Below are 23687 nucleotides of genomic sequence, written 5' to 3'. Positions count from 1 at the left end.
TCCCCCACCCACCCAGGCTTCCCCACCCACCCAGGCCCCCCCCCCCCAAAAAAAGAAAAAAAGATGGGGACAGGGCCACTCACTGAGGTAACAAAAATCCAAACATGTTCTGTAGCAGATTATGAAGAGACATTGAAAGTTCCCCAGCATCTTACTCCATAATGATCAAAATTGCACTATGTCACATAAATGAGAAACAAAATTCAACTTGAAGATTCTTTGAATGGGCAATATTCGATATCATCATTTTCAATATGTCCTTTACTGTTATTCTGTGATACACATGGAAGTGTAATTTTTTTGTGAATTTTCTCATGAAATTTTGATGATACAAGACAAAATATCCAGTATATCTGTGAATGGCTAACAATTGATTCTTATATTGACATTTTTTCCATCAAAACCCCTACTCTACTGAAATTCAAATCCGTTTGGTGTTCACATAAACAATGCAAGTAAGGTCATGACCATCGATATTTACCTAGTGGCCGTGAAATACCCCAATCAAGAAATTCATGAGCCTATTCTTTGATCTCCTTTAATAATGCATGCTTTCATGATTTATTTTAAGCCGAAACGAGTCTACTTCCATGACAAAATTGTTTTACAGCAAAACGTATATGCAGTAAATATATATATTTTTTGAAGTTGAAATTGCTGGTTATATTCTAACTCTAATACCAGTATCAAAGTTCAATATAGTTATAAGAACTGAATGGTTAATTTGGCATTACACTGATGAAAACAAAAAAAGCCTACATACCCACATGTTTTGACACATTCCTTGAAATATAACAGCTTCTAGCTTGCAGGAATGCAGGTACATTGAGAGTAAAAGTACTGTAGTGTGGTACTTCTTAAGCCAGTAGTGTATACCAAAAGCTACAATGACACGTACAGTAGGACTACTAAATAGTCCACTGAGGTTGGTCATGACATTTCCTTTCATTGAAATATGAAGTAAGAACATCCTGCACAGGCCTGGCAGAAGATCATTAAAACTAATGAGAGTTAATCAGCTGGCAAATAAACAAAACAAACACTGTAAAAGGGAGAGATATAAAGTGAGATATAAAGTACTGTACCAAGTTACTGGTCCCAATATTATTGTGGAGGTAAGTACAGTATGTGTGTTTTCCCTAACCACTGACCACACCATTTGAGGGCGCTATTCACAATAGCCCTTCATCAAAATTAGTGTGTATTTAGAGTGTTTTATGTTTTCTCCACACAAAAAGACACAATGAGAAAACATACATAATTTTTGGCACCATGCATATTCATGAAGATGATCACTCAGAAGATGGGAAAATAGGGTTCTATAGGTTGTAAATTGTGGGACCAGGCAGTGGTCCCACAATTGCTATTGCTGTCCCACATTTCTAGATGTGTTTTCAGTCACTGGTTCCACAATTAATGTAAAGGTGAGTACACATACACACACACACACACACACGCCAAGTTGAACGCATAGGTTCCTTGCTTTGCAAAAAGCAAGGAACCAAAAATGATCATGATTGATAACTGGTCAAAAAAATGTTCTCCTATTGCTTTTTGGCACTTTTCCTGAAGGAGAACATTCAGACTCCACTTTAAACCTCTTTTTATGATAGTTTAAGAAGTCGTGGAAACCAGAAAATACATAACTTACACTAGTTTTAATTTATCTCTGTCAATTGGGTGGCTCTTCTTATGGTGCCTCACACATGTTGTACAGTCAATATGAACACTACAGTATTGAACTTTAAACAAGCAAGTGCTCAATGGTTGACATATTCCCTGGTGTGATAGGAAGTCATTCCATGAGCATGGCTGGCATCTACTGCATGTCTTAGTTGCTCTAGGGTCCACAGAATGTGTTTTAAGTACAGTAACTCAGTTTGGTGCTACTTAGCCCCTCTGGTGGGAGAAATGTTCCTGTCTGACAGGAAACTTGACATAAGTTGAACATTTTCCCTCTGAAACTTTGATCACTCCCAGCATCCAGTAAGCATTATCAAGAAATAGGGTAGTAAATTTGCAAGTCTTAGTAAGAGCCTATCACAGTGCTATGGTGGCTCACAGAGAGACAAGCAATTGATGTGGGGGGCTCCTCATATCTGTCTGAGATGGAAGAATTTGTGGGACTTGGGTTTTAAACGAAAGTAGCAAACCTGGCAGGAATCCCTCCGAACTAAACATCGTCGCAGTTAGTCTTGCATCAGACTTCGATCAGTTCAAGTGCAGCTCGTAGATTGCTCAGCAGCATCTCTCTTCCAAGTCCTGCAGTCAGTATACTACAAAAGTCAGCCAACCAGTCTGGACCTGTAATGAAAGAGATTAATTAAAATGATATGGCTGAAAAGAGGGGTATAATAAAGGAGACACTGCAACTGCGTGGCCTCTCAAGAGATTCTCCAAATTTTGCAGAATATGATCGGCAGTACAATAACCCTCTGCGTAATTCCAGAAGTAAGACTCCATTTGCTCCTGCAAGCCAATGCAGAGATGTAATTGTAGAGAATGTCACCATGGACAAATTTGTTATTGGTTACCATCACAGTAACAAGTTGTGCCTACTTGGTGAAATGAAAAGAAGAATGGGTCACAAGGTACAATGTCAAGGCCATAAGGGCTGTTCAGCAAACTTAAGGAAAGATGCCAATATTGGAGATAAACAAAACGGTGGAAAGATCTGTGCATCAAAATTACATACAGGTATTAACCCAGTGAAAGTCAAGTGCCTCACAACTGATGCTGATGGCAAGGCATGTAAAGTTTAAAATAGTATCATGTCTGCAGCTGTTCAGTCTGAAACAGAGAACCTTTACGACCAGGTCCACCTAAACAGATCACTGCGCAGAGCACTGACTGGAGCAGAATTCTCCTCTGACATGTTTCCTGCAAAGACTATGACTAAGAAGCGCTTGATACAAAAGCGCTTTGCAGAGGACTTGACCTACAGTACCGTGTACCGGCAGAGGTGACTGCTTGCAGGAAAGCACCCAAATATGACCACTGCAAAGTTGCAAAAGCTTTGTCAACATGTTTAGACTGTCTTACTAAATGCTACAGTGGAGATCATTCACATTGCCCAAAAGCAGTCATTTGTATGTAAGAGGGGCAGGAACTACAAATTTCTATTTATGCCAAATGCTGCCAAGGTGTGATATTTTAGTTATCATCTAATCGACCATCCATTATTATCAATGTGATATATTGTTATTATCTAATCTACCATTATTACTCACTGTATAATATCACCTGTCATATGCCTGCGATGACCATTATTACTCACTGTATGATATCACCTGTCATATGCCTGCGACCTACATACCAATAGGGTCAGTTGTGACCCTTCCAGACTCCTGCTGAGTCTTAATAATGTTTTTATGTAATATAAGATATGAATGAGAGCAGTTGCTATATGGGTACTCACCAAGGAAGACATGGAATAAATGGTTAACGTATACATTCGTTTCCTGTGTACTTATTTAATCAGGCTAATTACATTCATTCTACTACTTAAAATATACGCGTGCGACATAACACAAGGTTTCTCTGTTAATATCCCACACTTACAACACAAAACTAATCAAAATTCTGAAAACATGCACCTGCCACAAACGATTATGGTACACTCATTTTGAGACTTCCACTCAAAAAGCAGAGGCAGTCAATAACGCTTTTAAGGTGACGAATCCAAAACATAGTGCTCACCACATTTGCACGCAACAGTCAGTACAGGGACCACAGTGCCATACACATCACAAATAATGGGCCTGGTGAGTCCATAGCCAGGAAGATGGAAGCTGCCGCATTGAAGGTGAGCACAAATAGTCCATGTATTCACTCTGAAACAGATGCAGAGAAAACAACAATACCATAAATTACGTAAGAGAGGCAGAGCAATACAGAAGGAGGAGAGCGCAACTCAGAGAGAGAAAGTACAAGCTACATGGTAGAATTAAATACATAATCCAGTCGAGTTTCTATAAAAGAGATCAACTGATTCATGACCACAGTGACTCTAGGGTGGGAAATTACACCGATGATGAAGATGACGATATTTATCAGATATGCTAGTTATAATCAAATTTAATCAAATCAAGTGACAATCCAAAACAGTATCACTCACTCACTCAGGGAAGCAAGCAATCAGGGTGATGACCATGACCTTGGCAAGCACCATCAAACTTGCAGGACCTTCTGAAGAAGTTGTGAGATTGCCAGTTACAAATGTGTTACTGTCTACAGGGCCTATGCTTATTCTCAATACAGCCTGGGGCTCAGTGCAGCTGATTCTTAAGCCACATTGAATCCTAATGTATTTGCTATTAAACTTCTGTCGCTTTGCTCTGCTGGGTAAACTGTATCAAAGTATAGGCTACTCACTAGACGAACAACTTCAATCCTTCAGGTTTTAAGTGTTCTCTTGCCTAACATGGAAATTAGTGGCTCCTTATAGCAGCCTTTATTCACTGCTATAGGCCTACACATCTAAGGAGCAGACAGCTCAAAACAACATACACAGGTGGTACTGTGGCCTCTACAGGCCATGTAGATGTTCTTCCAGGCTAATCATTACTCATCAGTGCATTTTGAAGCAGATTGTGTACCAATTTGTTACTCCCGTGGCAATCTCATGCCATTTTTCGATATTTTGGTGACATTTCGCAAAATTGACCCCCGAAATCACTCAAGCATAAAATGTTGAGATGTTTTGTCATATCTCGTTATTAAGCATCATACCCAACACCTTCAGCTATAATTAATGCTCATAGTCTAAAATTGCAATTTTCACATTTTTGATTAATTAAGGTAACATAAATGCCCATTAAAAAGCCCTATGGACTTACGCACTAAATCAGAAAAGTAATGTGGTCTCTTAGTCTAGATAGAAGTTCTCACTAGCTTAACTCTACCCGTCACTGGGTAGCTGACAAGTTCGCCTTTCATGGCACCATCAATTTTCCGTACCATCCTAGACCAAGTCTACACCAGCTGTAGCACAATGTTTTATAAGGTCTGTATCCTAAGTGGAGTGGCTGCTGAGTGCTAATACCTTGCACAGAGAATGTTTTGAGTCTTATTTAGCAAATAATCCACAAAGGTATGCATTTTCTGCTCCTGCATATGTGCATCAAGGGGTTTTGAGCTTACTCACTATCATTAATTTTCTGTTGTTTTGTCAATTTTCAGAGAAAGTTGATGTGCTAAGTCCTCGGCATTCACAGCTATATACTTTGAATGGGTGTGGTAACAATGGACTCAACTGGTTAGATGAGGTAACAACAAATCCCAAACAACTCTGACAGCAGAAAGAGATATCCTGATGCTTCCATGGGTGATCTACTGTAGTAACTATAGGGACCAGTGCTTGTCACCAATGGAGAATAAGGTAATTTGATGTTGTTCTTTGCCGAGCAACAAATTTGAATGTTTTATCATGAAATATGCCCCCAATCCACCTCTCTTCCCTTATAACTGTCTTTAATACATCGTAACAATCTATGCACAAACCTATAAATGGACTGGATATGCTATTGAGGTGAACAGTGTATCTAGAAAGCATTTCAGTAAGCTTTCCTTTTGATTACTGTACATACTGTTACAGTGAGGCTGTGGTTTACAAATCCCGATGATCCAGTTTTGGCAAAGACCACCTTCAATTCTCTTCTCTTATTCTCAGTAACTTAAAAGTTGCACTGGAGTGACATGCAATATCAGTTTATCATGTTCCAAAAAGTTCAGGAATACATTGGGGTATGTCCTGTAGGTCAGTTTGGGAGGAATCAGCTCAGCTAAACGAAAGTAGATTTCATCACTTTGCAGAGCCAGAGACGAAAAAGCTGCCCGCTGACCCTTCTCTGGATGATGTTTCTGCAGGTAGGGCAAGCCAGACCAAGTGGACTGTGATCAGGGAAAACAATAAAACCTGCAAGAATCATAAATGCAACCATATTGGTCAAGCTTACCAAAATTGGTGACTGGAAATGTTGTTGCAGACGTAGACCTGGTTACTGCTTACACAGTATTGCTCATATATTTGTATTTACACACTGCACAGTGCAAACTGAAATCTCTGAAAATACATCTTTTTGGACCTAAAATGATAATTGCATAGAATTCTGTTGGGGTTTATATTGTGACGACTATTAAAAGTATCATTTTGGTATTTAAAAAAATATTCATTTCTCACTTAAGGTGGCATACTCCTATTAGTGTCTATATCCATCTGCTCAATTGTTCTAGGAGCTCCTTCAGGAAAAGTGCCAAAAAGCAGCAGGAGAACATCTTTTTTGACCTGTTATCAATCATGATCTAGTTTTATGGCTTGCATGTTGAAGAGCATGAATGGAAGTACACGTGGTGAGAAAACTGGGTCAGTTGAGGCAATTTTAGACCCCTTTAGGCCTCCCAGGAGCAGCGTAGGAAAATTGTTTACCACTGAGTGAAGAGGTTTGTTTACAAGTGACGAAAACTTCCGGCTGATAGCAAAAAATCTACATGGTCATGATACGGAAAATTGATGGTGCCATGAAAGGCCAACTTGTCAGCTATCCTGTGATGGTAGCGTTGAGCTAGTGAAAACTTCTATCTACACGTAGAGACCACATTACTTTTGTGATTTAGTGTGTAAGTCAATGGGGCTTTTAATGGGCGTATGCTACCATAAGTAGCAGAATAGTTAGGCTAGCATAGCCTAGGCATAACGTTGGAACTCTAAACTTAGAGAAGTTAGACGTTATTGAAGGTATGCACTATGCTTAGCAGTTATTTAATCTGTACTTTTCTAAACCAAACACCTCTTTCAAAGGCTTAAAGTCAACTTATACTTCATGTTGCTTTCGATTCATATAATAATACTTGTGGCCATTGAAGGTGAAGTCCAGTCGTGTCAAGTCTCGTCATATGTGACGGCGAAGCACTTCTGCGGGAACAAACTATGGAATACTCGTAAAAGACGCCCAGCAGTAGTAGTAGTAAGTTGAGTCTCGTCTATCCGACATGCTCAGTGCTTAACCTCCGCCACGTATCATGATCTTGCGCAAGGTTTATTGCTTCCTCCAAATTGTTAACGTTAACGTCCTTAAAAGCAAGGTAGTCACGAGCCTTCCTACTGGTTCAGCAGCATGTCTCAGTGCTTCTCTTAAAGCAACCTTTGCTGGAGCGTCTTCCTGGAGTCTTGCTACATGACCGAAAATCTCAATCTTCTATGTGCGACTATGGATGACCAAGGTGTGATGTCAGTGTACTGTATATACTGTACTGTACGTATGTAGGTCTAAGGCATTGTGTTAGCGCCTTGTGCGCGAACGAACCAATCTTTGTGAAAGAGAACTTTTCATTGGCTTAAAGTTTGAATCTTTCAATTGTTATTGGGATTCTTTCGAATTTCTCAGATATTCACCCATATCTGATATGCACCCATATCTGATATGCACCCATATCTGATATGCACCCATATCTGATATGCACCCATATCTGATATACACCCATATCTGATATGCACCCATATCTGATATGCACCCATATCTGATATGCACCCATATCTGATATGCACCCATATCTGATATGCACCCATATCTGATATGATCATATGCACCCATATCTGATATGCATCCATATCACATATGCACCCATTTTCTTGAATACCAACTTCGAATCTTTTACACATTTACCAATATGTATTACCATAGCCACATTCTTGAAAGGCTGTATTCAGTGGATTAAAGTAAAGTAGTGTTTGAGGAATTTTGTTTTTAACTAAAGAAAAGTAAGAACACTTCTGAGACGTATAGTCTGTCATTATTCTCACGGCGCTGCCTGGCGGCAAACGTAACTTTTATTTCTAGTCGAATGAGTACATCATTGTAGGAAAATTATAATTCTATAGAAGTCACAATCAAAAATGTTTAAGTTATTGTCGGCGTTTAAGGGTCAGGCATGTAATTGCGAAATAGCATTACAAAGAGTTTTGCTCCAGCTAGCTCAAGTTGTACTAATAATATTGTGTCAATAAGTGTCTCAAGAAATACTCACGTTTAGGCTCCATAAGTTTGAATTGTAGGTCAAACCGTCTTCATGGGCCAATCCGGAAGGGGAGGGAGTTAGTGTTTTCGAGAAAATGATAGCGGTAGCTTATATACTTTCCGTTGTTTTATAATGTACATAAGCGTACGGGACTACCTTCGTTTGGGGGGGGGGGGGCTGAGGCAATTTTTGTTTCAACACAAGCATGCCCGAAAAAAAGAGCGGCATAAAAGGGTACCTTCTGAGAGAAGGGAGGGGTTGCCGCCCCTCCCCCGTCTCATACGCCTATGGTTAGACCTATGTAGATCTTATATAGATAATTGTCTGGACACGCTAATCGGATGTTCGTATTAACAGGTTATAGGCGCGGCTCTTTTCATTTCATTACCTCAGGATGATTTTCTCTTTTGACTGTATTAGTTAGTCTTGCCTTATAAAGCTTTCACGAAACTTCATATAGGCCTAGCCTACGACTCCATCCCTATCCCCCTCAATCCCACTTTTTACTAATCACTATACAGAAATTTCCACGGAGAAACTCGGGGATACTCCATATATCTGTACATTTTGCCGTATATTAATAAAACGATAGGCTATTAATAAATATATGTCAAGCTAAACAGCTGGCCAACTGTCGCCCCAATATGAGGTCTCTTTATGGCATCGTCCTTTTGACAGTTGGGACTTTAGAAATTGGGCCTCTACTCGCCGGGCAGCTCTGTGTTTCAAAATGTTGGTTTTTACTATTGGGTGCATAAAAAAATGACGGGTTTACCTACGAAAATACAGGATAATTTCTGGTAGAGATATATATTAACCCATTAACGAGTAAATTTATATTTCAGTTATATAAATACTGGGATTATTCCCACAGGATGGAATTTTAAACTAATTACAAGTGTAGAAGAAATAGGCCTACAACTCCATGAAGTGTATAATTAGCTCTTATCTAGTGTGATTGTATACCCTGTAATGATACTTTAAAATAAATGTTGTTGGTGTTATACCTTTTTTGATTGTAAAATAATATACTAAGAAGGGTAATTTTACACCTTGTTTACTGAGATATACACAATTCGTGCAAAAGTACATGTTATGTGGGTAAAATTACCCTTTTGTTTAAAGTGGGTATGTTTTTTGAAAAGTGAGTGTAAATTAAGCACTGTAAATGTGTAAATGTACATAAATCTTTGTGTCGTATTACACGCAGAGTATGTAAGTTTACCCACAAAGATCAGAAATACACAAATTGGCTTTACATCGGGGTATGTGTACACGTTTGTCTGGGTAATGGTCGAGGCAATGGTTACATTTACACCTTGTGATGGTATAACTACATTGTGGATGTTTATTATACCCTTTTCCAGTGATTAATAATATATGTGTCAAAAAACCTGACAATAGAACTACCTGTTTATTTTTTAGAGTGAGGAACTAAAATATAAAACTCAATCATAGAGTTACAGAGATAGCATGGAGAACCCTTAAGACTCTAAGAACATTAAGCAATAGGCTAAACATAATATCAACATTGTGATGAACAAGGACAACGCAGCAAAAGATCCCCCCCCCCAAAAAAAAACAACAACGAAAAAACACAACACCAGAACTAACGAACACATACATAACAAAAACAAAAACACAAAGACGTGGCATGCATTATGACAACGGAACTCCTAGCCTTATTTGCATAATTTATATGAGGCATTTATTCCTCGTATCATAAATAATCATGATCCTCTTCTCCTCAATGAATGCTATCCAAACGTTAACTTTCCATAAATTTTCCCTTTATTTGAATACCTCTCATCTGTTAAATTCGTTTTCCTTTGTGATATGAATAACGTAATAAAACATTTTTCTCATGACTTGAGATATTGATAAAAATTGCAGACACGACTCAGCAAAAATATAAATTTCTATATCAGCAACCTATGTTCACAACCCTTTCTTTCACTATCCAATTTCTTGCTTTTCAAATATAAAAGACAAAGGAGAACAAAATAAAAACTTTCATCAAGCATGTATTCATCTGTTGTGATGTTTTATTAGTGACGGCCATCAGACGCTTCATTTTAACGTTAGCCAGTCTTTGTGCCTAAAACTTCAATTTTGATCTTTCCCTATTTTTCCACTTGAAATTGCAACTGATAGATCTAACACACTTTTTCTTTCGATTTTTTATCCAACAAGTCATATTAACGTTACTTACTACATTATAATTGATAACTTACCTTTTTGAAATATACAAAAATATGGATCAAGTATAAAATCAATTAAACTTTTCTTCTTCTTTTTCTTAAATATTTTCAAATGCCATTTGACAAGTCAATGAATGAAATTTATTGTTGTGATTTAAGTACCACATATCTGCCGAATATCGATCAAAGTCAACACAAACAGCTGTTCAACAATTAAGCGAAGCAAAAGAAATTGTACCCATGAACGTAAACATTTTGACAATACGCTATTCTCCCTTTCTTTGTTTTTTTGTGCTGTTTAATGTTAGCCGAGAACTCCTCGGGACCCCCCCTCCCCCACACACACAGACTTCCTCTTCTCTCACCCATGCCCGCACTACCACCATTGACGATCTACTGCCTACTCATACACAATATATTGATCTGCCTACAAGGAATAACACTACACTGGATATGTGCTATGGTAATGTCAATGGAAGTAATTACAAAGTAAAAACTTTAGCTCCGCTTGGTAGTTCTGATCACTCTATTATCCATATGTCGCCCAAGTACCGTCGTGAACTAGAAAGATCCAAACCCATTGTGAAGACCAACTGAGCTGGAACAAGGAAGCTGTTGACCAATTGTGTGGGTGTTTTGAGTGCACGGACTGGAATGTTTTTGATGATCCAAACTTACAGGACACTACAACAACTGTTACTGAATATATTAATTTCTGTGCTGATCTGATAATCCCAAAGAAATCGTTTCGCATTTTCCCAAAAAGCAAACCGTGGCTATCAAAAAAGTTGAAATCCCTAGTGTATGAAAAGAAAGCTGCATTCTCAAGCGGGGATTTTGATCTTGTAAAGGCAAAACAGCGGGAGATAAAAAAGGAAGTTAAGAGATGTGAAAAAGAGTACAGAAAGAAATTGAAGATAAATTTGAGGGGGGTAATTCGAAAGCAGCCTGGCAAGTGATGCAAAGTATAACTGGTTATAAAGGGAAACATAAAAGTGGACCGATTAGAAATGGACTAAAACTGGTTAATGACTTGAATGATTTTTATTATAGGTTTGATGTGAGTAGCGATAAATTGGTTTATGCAGGAATTGATAAAAAATTGAGGAATAGTCTCAATTGTGCTAACACTGGTAGTGACAGAGTTATTGTAAATGAAACTGTTGTCAGGAAATATTTTTCTAGTGTTAAGATAAATAAAGCCACAGGCCCAGACGGGGTCCAAAATATGTAAATAAAAACATGTAGCTCTCAGCTAGCGCCAGTGTTCACTCCAATCTTCCAAAGAACACTTGATGAGGGCGTTTTCCCGAGATATGGAAAACGTCAATCATAACCCCGGTTCCTAAAACAAAAGTGGTCTCATGTTTAAATGACTACCGTCTGATATCACTCAAGTCAAATATCATGAAATGTCTGGAAAGGGTGGTACTAAAACTTCTTCTAGCTGAAAAAGGTGTTGTTATAGATGAAAATCAGTTTGCCTACCAAAGCAAAGGAGGTGTAGATGATGCAATACTTGTTTACCTGCATGGGGTCTTGAAGCACTTAGACCAACCCAAAACGTCTGTGAGGTCAATCTTCATTGACTTCTCGAGTGCATTTAACACTATTAAGCCCAATATATTATGTAATGTAGTATGTAGTTATATACCCATCATATTACTTTAAACATTTGCTTCCATGCCTCTTTGTCTTAAGAGTAACTGCTTACTTCCTTTTCATGACTTATGCACCCTACACCCACATCATATTCGTAGAAGCCCCCTTTGTCTTAATTCCATGAACTATTCATGCTGAACCACAGATGACAACCTGTTGCATCCCATGTGTATTACGAATTTGGTTAGTCATAGTCATCTCCTATGTGCCTTAGTAATTATAAGAAAGACCAAGAGTTTATGTCACAGAGAGGTTATCGCCCCCTCACAGGAAGTTGTAATGACTTAAATACTGTAGTTTTTTAATATGTAAAAGACTTAGATTCCAGACTTCAGAGAGTGTAGTTCAGCCTGATACACTCCAGCAATAAGCTCATATTCTACAATTGGGTCATTCCATATCAAATCACCAAATTTTGGGGTATGTTGTAGTTCGACATCTTTGGAAAATTCCCAAATTTATTGTATGTTTGGACCACCATGAAATAAGCATATTCTGAAAATTTCAGTTGCATTGCTTTACAATTGGCCGATTTATCACACTTTGAAATTCCGCAATTTGTCGCCACCACGGCATTTTGTTGACTTTTGAGGTCTCATCTCTCAGCAATTAAACATTCTACTACCTTTCTATTACAGATGCCTACAAAGTTTATCCCATAGAATAAGAAAATAAAAAATTAGGCTACAAAAATATTGTCTTGTGGAGTAATAGGTCAACTTAAAAGTGTCAAAATATTCGATTTTTGTACTTTTCACTAAAAAATGTGCTAATTTTAGTGATGAATTGCTCCTAAACCATTGCTTCAGGGTACTTGATTCTTTCAGAGGTTATTATGTCTAGTACAAACATTACAAAATGATAGATTACAATGCTGTCCTATAATATTTTTGCAAGCTGTGCAACTCTAAAGTTGCTATTTCATGCTGCGATTCAGCATGAGGTACGGGTTTTGATGCCAATTTATTACCAAAGTATCTATGTCAGAGCTGTCAGGGTTTTATACTTTAATTATAAGTATAAATTTCTTACACCTAAACAATTTCAGGGTTCTAGCTGTTCTCAATATTAATTTATGAAGTTGTTAAGCTGCTCCGATGTATGCACAAAAGAGGTCGTCTTTGACGGCCAATAACTCAAAACGCGTCATGTTGAAAAAATCTGATAATTTTTTCTGGAAGAGATATATTACCACCCTGTTTGTAAAAAAAATTTCAGGAGGATGTTTTGCCTTATTTTGAAATGAAAAATCCTCAAAGTTTTGGATTTTTCAACCAGTACAGGTATGTACAGTGTGTACAGTACATACACTGTACTGGGTGTATATGTACGGAGTGCCATGAGTGCCAGAAGACTATGTTTAAACCTAACACTTATGTACACACTGTACATATACACCCAGTACAGTGTATGTACTGTACATACATGTATGTACTGGTTGAAATTCATTTTATAGTAAAGTCTTCTAATTCAACCAATTGTATATGTACAGTGTGTACATAAGTGTTAGGTTTAAACATAGTCATAGAAGGCAGCTCAGCAAAAGTGTGACACAATCGATCACGCAGGCACTTGTAATATCTCGCCTGGATTATGGCAATAGCCTTCTGTACGGGATCACCAATGAGTTGATGAATAAATTACAAATGCTTCAAAACAATGCTGCTCGCCTTGTTGCGAAAACTCCCAAGCGAGCCCATATAACACCTGTACTTTGTGAACTTCACTGATTACCTGTACGTGCAAGAATACTTTTTAAAATTTTGTATCTCACCTTTATGGCACTCAACGGGGAAGCTCCATTGTACTTAGCAGAATTAGTCCATCGTTACATTCCACCAAGATCGCCGAGGTCCCAAAATAAATATTTGCTTGCGGAGCCATCATTTCATTCAACTAACTTTGGCGGGCGAGCTTTCTCCGTGATGGCCCCACGACTGTGGAACAATCTCATAGCCAAACAAGAGGCACCTATTTCTCCATCCAGTAAGACGGATCTCAAAAAACAGTTATAAACTATCCTTTTTGAGAAATATCACAGTTAGACCCTTTATATGGGAGCGCATTTGAACATTGCCTTGCGCTCTGGATACCTGCGCTATACAAAAAACAGTTATTATTATTATTTCTTTGGCAGTATGCCGAAGAAGTACAGGGCAGAGCTGGAACGTGTTCGGAAGATAGCTGAACGTTGCATTGGTTCAAGCCTTCCGTCACTCTCATCCATATATGAAGAGAGTCTGATGAAGAAACTAAATAATATAAAAGAAGATCACACACACCCTTTTCAGAGTCTTATCATGTTCAACAGATCCGGGATACGATTACAGGTGCCCAATACTAAAACGTCCAGGTTCCGTGATTCTTTCTTACCTGAGGCAATACACTTGTTTAACTCGCGTGCAAAGCGATTTGGCCACAGTGTGTGATCTGTCACTTGCAGCCCTCTGTGCTGCCTCTGTTACTGTTCTGGTTCTGCTTATTTAGTTTTATTCTCGTAGTTGTTCACTTATAGTTTGTTTATTGTATGATTGTGTTTGCATTCACTGCTGTTTAATGTTTACTGTCGACGGGAAAAAAATTTCCGTTTTCTGTTTTCTGAAATGGGCAATAAAGTTTCGATCGATCGATCGATCGATCGATCGATCGATCGATCGATCGATCGATCGATCGCCAGCCAGCCAGCCAGCCAGCCAGCCAGCCAGCCAGCCAGCCAGCCAGCCAGCCAGCCAGCCAGCCAGCCAGCCAGCCAGCCAGCCAGCCAGCCAGCCAGCCAGCCAGCCAGCCAGCCAGCCAGCCAGCCAGCCAGCCAGCCAGCCAGCCAGCCAGCCAGCCAGCCAGCCAGCCAGCCAGCCAGCCAGCCAGCCAGCCAGCCAGCCAGCCAGCCAGCCAGCCAGCCAGCCAGCCAGCCAGCCAGCCAGCCAGCCAGCCAGCCAGCCAGCCAGCCAGCCAGCCAGCCAGCCAGCCAGCCAGCCAGCCAGCCAGCCAGCCAGCCAGCCAGCCAGCCAGCCAGCCAGCCAGCCAGCCAGCCAGCCAGCCAGCCAGCCAGCCAGCCAGCCAGCCAGCCAGCCAGCCAGCCAGCCAGCCAGCCAGCCAGCCAGCCAGCCAGCCAGCCAGCCAGCCAGCCAGCCAGCCAGCCAGCCAGCCAGCCAGCCAGCCAGCCAGCCAGCCAGCCAGCCAGCCAGCCAGCCAGCCAGCCAGCCAGCCAGCCAGCCAGCCAGCCAGCCAGCCAGCCAGCCAGCCAGCCAGCCAGCCAGCCAGCCAGCCAGCCAGCCAGCCAGCCAGCCAGCCAGCCAGCCAGCCAGCCAGCCAGCCAGCCAGCCAGCCAGCCAGCCAGCCAGCCAGCCAGCCAGCCAGCCAGCCAGCCAGCCAGCCAGCCAGCCAGCCAGCCAGCCAGCCAGCCAGCCAGCCAGCCAGCCAGCCAGCCAATTTCTCGTCTGCCAGAATAATATGGTTTTAGTTTAAATTCCCTGCAATTTCAACGTTACTATTTAATGGATCTTTGCGGTTTTTATAACTAAATCTATTTTGTGTTCACACATAAATGAGTATTTATACCCTGGCCTCAAGGTAAAAGCCTAAATGCATTCTGTAATTGGCGAAATTGGCGGTTATAACTTTGTGTCGCGTGATCTGATCTAGCCATGAAATAGCCAAACACAATTGTACGACTAACTCTAAATCTAGAAATCCGTTGCGTTATAATCATTTTATTACTTCTACTTTAGGTACCGTACTTATTAACCATAACTAAAATACAGAAAATATTACGTCCCATTGAATTTCGTGCAAAGTTGGGTGGGACCATCAGATTTAATTAGACGATGGGCCAACGGACACCCCTCCCCCTTGTCTGCCTTTCAATTAATGGTGGGTGTGGCCGCTGTTGCCATGGCAACTCATTCATTACAACTTGGAATTTGACAAAATGTCACATCTTTGTAATTAAATAACATAAAAGCACAACGTTAGTGTCTAAGAATATATATTTGAAGCTGCCCTGGTGAAACCAATCACAATCAGGAAAGTCAAAGTCATCCCTAATTAGGGCTGCTGCCATGGCAATAGCCATGATGAAATTTGCACTTTGAGAAAAATATCATATAATATACATATAACCAAAAATACAAACTAATTGTCTTTTTTACGTTGATTTGGCGCTGCCCGTTGATTGCAGTCAATATCTGAATCATTTAAGGTCACTGTCATGTGTTAATAGGGCTGTTGCCATGGTAATACCAAGATGAAAAATTCAAATAAAACAACAAAGCGTAAAATTACTAATGGATAACTCTTTATTTGAGCAAAGACATGACATTTTCTTCTCAAATTCCAATTCTGATTCTGTCAGCGTAATGGTCAGCTAACCGAAAAACATGGTGGGTAAAATTCCCTACAGGGGGGGGGGGCATCTTTCTATTCTTTCCGTAACTAACATTTCTCAGCTTATTTTGACTGTTAGTTCAGTGACGTCAACACTTGTGAGGTATTTTTTCCAAGCTATTTACTTACTTTAGATGGTAATTGAGTTATCCTTGGTCAAGCTATATGAACAAAATTATACAACCCTTGCTAACACTGTTGAATTGGACGAGGGGTCAGTTTATATTTATACTCATCGAGTGGACAGCACATGAATGGAGCACTTTGTAACCTAACAAATTGAAAGCTAAGTGATAGAATTAAATTCATTTTAAAAGTTTTAAATGGCAAAATGTATCAAACCTTCGTTAAAAAAAACCTGCAACATAGTAGAAAAGATTAAAGAAAAGAGGAGGAAAAAGGAGGTCATGCACGCATATTGATGCATATGTTGATTTAGCTGTGATGACCTATTAGCAGAAATTGATTGTTTAAACGCATTAATTACTGCACACAGGGATCTTTACCGTTTTCAGATACGGCTCTGGGTCCTAATAAGGACATGTCTGGTTCTGGGTCCAAACAGAGCCGTAGATACGGTTCTGGTTCCTAATGCGCATGATCGGTCCTTTTTTAAGTTCTGCAAAGATGTTGTATAGCACAGCTGTAGCGTTCTCAATATATGTACTGGTTGTGAAAATATGTTTAAATATATCTCGTCTCCAATTAATTACGAGAAGAATCCCAGTTGTAAGTCCAGTATATATTCCATTTCAGAGCCTTGGATACAACATTAAAGACGCTCAAAGATAAAACTTTGGTTTAGCGGACGTGATTGAAATTACCTCAAAGAAGCTTTCTGATTGGTTTTCCACCAGACGTGTAAAAATTGCCAAACGAACGATGGGCAGCATTTCGTTAGGTAAACTGTGCTAGTTATAGGAGTGGTTAAAAAACAACATGTTAGTTCGAATATGTCAAACCATATGTGAAAATGGAATGAGTACTTGGCCCAGAAGTATTAGAGACTCCCCAAAGGCATTCTCAGATATTTCAAAGACTGCAGGTTAATGTAACTAAGGCCCACACAAAAGTGGGGAATTAAACAAACAACAGCAGCATAAGTCAATATATTTTGGACAATAAAGCTTCATATAATATCACAGATTTTTGGTTTGCAAAACATTGCCAAATCACAAACATTTCTTCAACCTGTTCTCAGTTTCATGCAGCAAAAAAAGGCAGGTAACAATATGGCCTACTAGTACACTGTACAGTATGGTGCCTGGGTCTGATGTTGTGAATCTAACCACAGAAATTAACCTTTTTTTAGGCAGTTTAAGGCTCCTACAAAAATTTAAGCTCTGTGTACAAAGTCAGTTAACTAGGCATAGTAAAACATTGATTTGTATAGAGCTGCAGTGGACTAGGCTAGCTTAATCACAAAGTCAAATGCTGTTATTCAGTGTAGCTTCATTGTCATTCATACATACATTACTAAATGCTAGTAGTATAGTCAGTATTGCGAAGTTCGCCATACTGCGAAGTTCGGGCACCCTAAGAAATACATGATTTTCACCATGAAAACCTACAGGAAGAGCCAAATTTCACCAAAAAGTACGAAGCTACAGTTATTTTCTCTCCAAAATGACCCGTGTGCAAGAAATTACTTACATATTTGTCAATAAAATGACGAAGATCTATGAAGTCTGTTATAATTACTGAAAGAGCAACAGCGCCACCAATTTTTACCAGCGCCACACTGTAGGTTGCGTGGCCGAAATTCGCAATACTCTAGCAAGAAATACCAGTCCCACAATCACGAAGAATCTTCTTGGAAAACAACGTGAAAACAGTTTGCAGGAAAGAAAGTTTGGCCGTGTATCGTACTATAACAAAATTCTCCCACCATATGAAGTATATTTTCAAATGATTTATACCAGAAGATTTAGTTTTGGGGTGTTTTAAGTCTTAAGTGGGCGAACTTCGAAGTCACCATCCTACTACTGTATGCTTACACATAACATTAGCATAACGTTAGGCGCACAATCATTGAGTAGGCTAGTCCTAACTAACGCTACGCTGAACACTAAATAGAGGCGTGAAATTACCTAAAGTATGTCATTTACTACACAAATATCTAAGACCTTGCTGATGTGTGTATATTTATCAATGAAACTTACCTTGAACATTTGGATTAAAGTTTTTCAACACCCATTATATCATTTTTTTCTTGCACGTAAGCGTCCATCAACAGTATTTGAACCTGTTGTCGTCGGCTCAGCACGTCGTCTTTGAAGAATTCACGTGATAGTTATTGACCAATCAGCAGTCAAAGGCAAAGCAGGCTTCATTGGAATAAGGTGTGAAATATTTTTAGTAGTTTCCGAAACTGGCGCCTTTATGCATGTTTATGTACTGCCCATGCTCAGCCTAATAACCACGCCTACACCGTCAGCTATGTATAGTAAAGGCTTCATAATTGACGCACCCCCGTAATTGACGCACCTTCAATTATTACTAGCAATTAGATACAGCAGGCCACCTAAACTTTTTGCAGTCAAGCAGAATTACATATTGCATGAGTTTTAATCCATTTCAGCTATTTGCTGACCAAATTGTGGTATTTTTTAAGCTTTTAACACCCTCCCCCAGCTTTGCATGTTTTTTGGGCATTTGGAAATCTTACATCCTAAAAATAACAAACATTACCTCAATATGATAACACGACTCTCTGGGACCTGACCTGTCTGAGCTTAGAGGTTCAGAGCATAGCAAACAGCATCTAAAGTCAATGGATGTATACTAAGGCCTAAACTACAGTTAGCTTATCGACGAATGTGTCAATTTAGAGGTATGAAAGAACTTGACACGACAGACATTTTGTGGTCAAATTCTGCTCAATTGTACGGTGCATAAGCACAGAACCTTAAATATTTTGAGATCATAACATTTCTGAGGAACTACAGTTATGAAAAACACATACAGTTGAGTGATTTGGATTTTTCCTTGATAGATATCGTTGATCAAATCCTTAAGTGCGTCAATTATGAGCCCACCATGCTACCAATAATTTGCGTGCTTACTGCAGGCAGTTGCCTTTGAGTGCAGCGATTGGGCCTTACATGGCCTGCTTTTGTGCTTAAAACCATATGTAACGATATGAACAGTTTGTGATTTAGGCATATGCACGGAACTGAATGTATAACAACGTAAGTGCTGTATAACACGATAAGCTAAAAGTAAGCGCTTACTTTACAACCACAGAAACATTTTGAATTTGGCTTCTTTAAACAGGAAACATCAAACAATACTTATCTTGTTTTGTTATCTTCTTGACGAAGTTAGAACGTAATATTTACGTATTTCACCAACGTCGTATTTACGTATTTCACCAACGTCGTATTTACGTAATATTCAAACGTTAATATAACGACTGTGCTATCGTTCATACAACGTAAAGTCTGTTACGTCATGAGGTAACTAAACTGCAACGTTATGTCAACGTAAAACTTAACGTTGTGTGGACGTAATATTCGAACGTAAATATAACGGAATGTGCTAACGTTTATACAACGTAAAGTCTGTTACGTCATGAGGTAACCAAACAAAGTAATGTCAACGTGAAACTTTACGTTGTGTGGACGTAATATATAAACGTAAATATAACGAATCATAAAACTGTTAATACAACGTTTTTAAAAACGTAACCTTTATTTAACGTTATTTAAACGTTTCTTTGAAACGTTTTAAAAACGTTGTGATATTACGTAAGTTGGCTACGTTTTATTTACGTTATCGTTACGTTGGGCGGACACCAACGTAACCACAACCAAAAAATAACGTTATTATTACGTTGTGTGTTAGCTGGGTTGTCCACCTCAAGTCGCGGAACTAGATAAGACCGATATGACATCGCTTCACCGTTAATTCTGGGCATGACTGATGATCCATACCGTCAACATCTTTTGGCCAAACACGTACTTACAAAATATGATATCGCGAAGTTATGAATATTTTAAATTTGGGGATAATATTTGTGAATGCATCTGGTAACAGCAGTGTGAATGAAGTCATCATGAAAATTGTATTGAAGTTGTCTTTGTTCTACTTTATGCATATTAACATCATGTATTCACAGAGGAAAGTAATATATTTCGAAGAAGAAGGGGAAAAAACGTTGAACTTTGATGAATTTTTATATACAGGCCAAGAAAACTTTGCGAATGTATCATATTTCAATGGGCAAATAGACAGAAGGTGTAAGTAGGAGATATAGTACTATATGGCAGCATATCTACGTGATAATATTTCAACCCTAATGATTGCGATCCACTTCCCCTCACCCTTATCCCCAACTGCCCCCCTTCAAAGCTCTAGGGAGGGTTTAGCAGGTCGAAATAGGTTAACCATAGATCTGTGAACCATAATAGTGAATGGTCTAAGACTCTATATGTTAGTACCGCGTGGCCAGTGTACGTTCATGTCACGCTTCGAAGCAATGAAACTGAAAGTGTACTGCCAAACATTTACCAAATAGAAACTGCATGTTCATACAGTCAATAATAGTGCTTTGAAGCGCCATATTGTCAAACATTGTCCAAAAGGGTGTTGATTCTCTAATGTTTATCAGATAAGATCGAATGCTGAATGCGAGTTTACAGCACATTTCCTAAATTTCGACAGAGAGAGGGGAGGGGGAGTTGACTCTAATTCACGTGTAACCAAAAAAGGAAATTAAGATACACCGCTTTCACATTTTAGGAAAGATAAACCTGTATGTTAACAATACAGTTAACTTTTGGGTTCGGTTTAGCCAAATTACGCGTGTCGGTGTGTGTGTGTGTGTGTGTGCACGCAATCAGCCTTATGTTACAGATTGACTCTGACTCGACACATTCAACTCACATCTCTAAATATTTTCGTCTGCAAAATAACTAAGAGTTTGTCCTTTGCTTTGTTTCTGTTTTTCTCCCGTCAGCTTTTTCTTTTTTTTGTTGAAATTATTCTCTACCTCTGACGTTATCAAGTTAATCAAACATTTGCCTTCTTGTAGAAAGCTCGATCGCAATCTCTCACATTTCTGTTGATTTTTTTCTGCACATCTGACATGCTCATACGGTTAATTGATGAGGCGTCGTAACATCAATTCAGTCTTCTGTTAATTCAAGTCCACAGTTGTTTTCGGAATTCTAATAACTCAACCAAAGAACATTCTTATAAAACTGGATCTCTCCCCCCTTCTCCACGGATGATATCCGACACCATTTGCCCTTGAAAATGTTTTATTTGTTATTCTTATACTGAAATTTGTTCGTTGAACTTTGGGTTGCTTCTGATGAGCTAAGTAGTCCAGCCGTTTTGATTGATGTTAAACAAGGTTCAGTGGTATGTTAAACAGTCCTCCCTGAGAGCAGTACGGAAGCCGATAGGTTCTGACATTTGTTACAATCAATGAGTTAAAGGTATGAGTATTAGATAAAAAATATTTCATATACGTTAAAACGGGTCGACATGCATCCACCACATTTTTGATGGTCATTTTTCATTTGTATTTTTATTAGTAATGAATTATGCTTTCCGTTCCGAGTTTTCCGAGGGCGACGACCAAGTTACCCTTAATTCTCAATTGTTCAGTCATTTCCTGTATCGCTTTTATTTGCCATGTTTCAAGCAAAGGGGACACATGATTGAAATTAGATAACTTGTATAATCCACCCTGCTTCCCTGACTCAATCGTGGACTATATATATCTCTATATAGAATCCATTGGTTACTTTATTCATTACTTTATACACAGTACGCACTGTATCGAATGTGTAAATTGAAGCTCCAAAAATACATCTTTTACTACTGATATTTAGGGCGATGCGCGTATGGCAAGCCGTTTTAACATTTACCTCGCAATTAGACTTAAGTCGAATACATTCTACTTAAGTGAAAAGGAATTCCACTTAAGTGAAATGTATTCCACTTAAGTGGAATTCAATTTCACTTAAGTGGAATTCAATTTCACTTAAGTAGAAATGGACATTTCTATTTCACTTAAGTGGAAATGCATTCCACTTAAGTGGAATTGTATTTCACTTAAGTGGAATACAATTCCACTTAAGTGGAAGGCATTTCCACTTAAGTGAAATACAATTCCACTTAAGTGGAATTGTATTCCACTTAAGTGAAATACAATTTCACTTAAGTGGAATAACATCTTTTGGGCGTCAATTTCACTTAAGTGGAATTCTATTCTGCTTAAGTAAAATACAATTCCACTTAAGTGGAAATGTTGATATGTGGCTTACATATAAATACAATTTAGGGTAATGTTCGTCGTAACGCATTCAATTGCTCATCACATATGATGATTTAGTCGATCCTCGTTGCACGTGTACATCATGGCTACGGCTAATCATTCACATCTAACATTGCTGGAATGCGATCAAATAATTGTTGTTGTTAGAGACACAATTCGAAGTGTTGTTTCCTCACTTGCACAGGGGAACAATCAGTATGATGCACAACAGAGGCGACTTACATCTTGTTTAAGTAACATAGACAGAATTCGTAACTTTTTAGATAGTGAAACTTTTGACGAAATAAAAGATTCCATCCAAAACCCAAAATCCACAAAAAGTAAAACGTTTTCTTGCCCTTGTCAATGCGTTTTCGGCTGTAGCTCCAACCACTTATAATGTATTTGCCATGGCATTATTTTGGTAATGGTCAAGGGCGTAGGAACCGGGGGGGGCTGGGGGGCGCCAGCCCCCCCAGTGAAAATGTGGAGGGGCGGAAGTATCATTCCCCCCCCCGCTCCGCAAGTCAGAAAACCCCTTTTTCATTTCCAAATGAGAAAAAAAATCTCATTTGGAGCACCAAATTGCATCTAAGGCCAGGTGAAAATACAAAATTAAGTTTACAAAATGGAGTGGGTGTTGAAGTGTGCTATATTGCACCAAATTGCATCTGAGGCCACCTGGAAATACAAAAAATTCCAAAGGGGAGGGGGTGTCCCCCTCCCCCAGGCCGGCCATCAGTCTTCAGCCCCCCCACTCAAAAGTACCTTCCTACGCCACTGGTAATGGTATTCGTCAGGTACCAGGTCAGGTACGTACGTACACACCTTGCACGGATGTTAAGTGCTAGCTGGATCCCGATGGACAGCCGATATTCATTGTGCACATATCGACACCACGTACGTACATATACGTACACGTATCGCGGCAAGTTGTTTATAATGGCGCGCAAAGGCATGGGCAAAGTTTGGCGGTAAATGTACTAGCCAATCACATTCCACTTAAGTGGAATCGACTAGCCAATCACATTCCACTTAAGTGAAATAGACTATCCAATCACATTTCACTTAAGTGGAATGCATTTCCACTTAAGTGGAATTGTATTCCACTTAAGTGAAATAGACAGGACATTCCACTTAAGTGGAATTGTATTCCA

General features: G+C 39.2%; 2 protein-coding genes across 7 annotated transcripts in view; one reads left to right on the top strand and one right to left on the bottom strand.

Annotated features, from left to right (window-relative positions):
• LOC139979202 (52 kDa repressor of the inhibitor of the protein kinase-like) overlaps positions 1 to 10256 on the top strand; it is a 168954-nt gene extending 158698 nt beyond the window's left edge. For 4 of the 5 annotated variants that reach the window (XR_011797108.1, XR_011797107.1, XR_011797111.1 and 1 more), the window contains 2 exons: positions 5182 to 5380; positions 5815 to 10256. The gene's annotated coding sequence lies outside the window, so the exon portion shown is untranslated. Of the gene's footprint in view, positions 1 to 5016; positions 5093 to 5181; positions 5381 to 5814 lie in introns of those variants that run through there. The other variant, XR_011797109.1, reaches the window with a different exon arrangement.
• Positions 1 to 18523, bottom strand: part of LOC139979209 (uncharacterized) — a 182176-nt gene extending 163653 nt beyond the window's left edge. Inside the window, exons 1-3 of one of the 2 annotated variants that reach the window (XM_071989968.1) lie at positions 18425 to 18523; positions 3700 to 3833; positions 2154 to 2304 (exon numbers count right to left, since the gene is read on the bottom strand). The gene's annotated coding sequence lies outside the window, so the exon portion shown is untranslated. Of the gene's footprint in view, positions 1 to 2153; positions 2305 to 3699; positions 4877 to 18424 lie in introns of those variants that run through there. The other variant, XM_071989969.1, reaches the window with a different exon arrangement.
• Positions 18524 to 23687: the final 5164 nt, after the last annotated feature.

The sequence above is a fragment of the Apostichopus japonicus genome, chromosome 13 (assembly GCF_037975245.1).
Source record: "Apostichopus japonicus isolate 1M-3 chromosome 13, ASM3797524v1, whole genome shotgun sequence".
Classification (NCBI taxonomy): Eukaryota; Metazoa; Echinodermata; class Holothuroidea; order Aspidochirotida; family Stichopodidae; genus Apostichopus; species Apostichopus japonicus.
The sequence above is the reverse complement of the archived record's forward strand: the minus strand, read 5'-3'. Positions and strand labels throughout refer to the sequence as shown.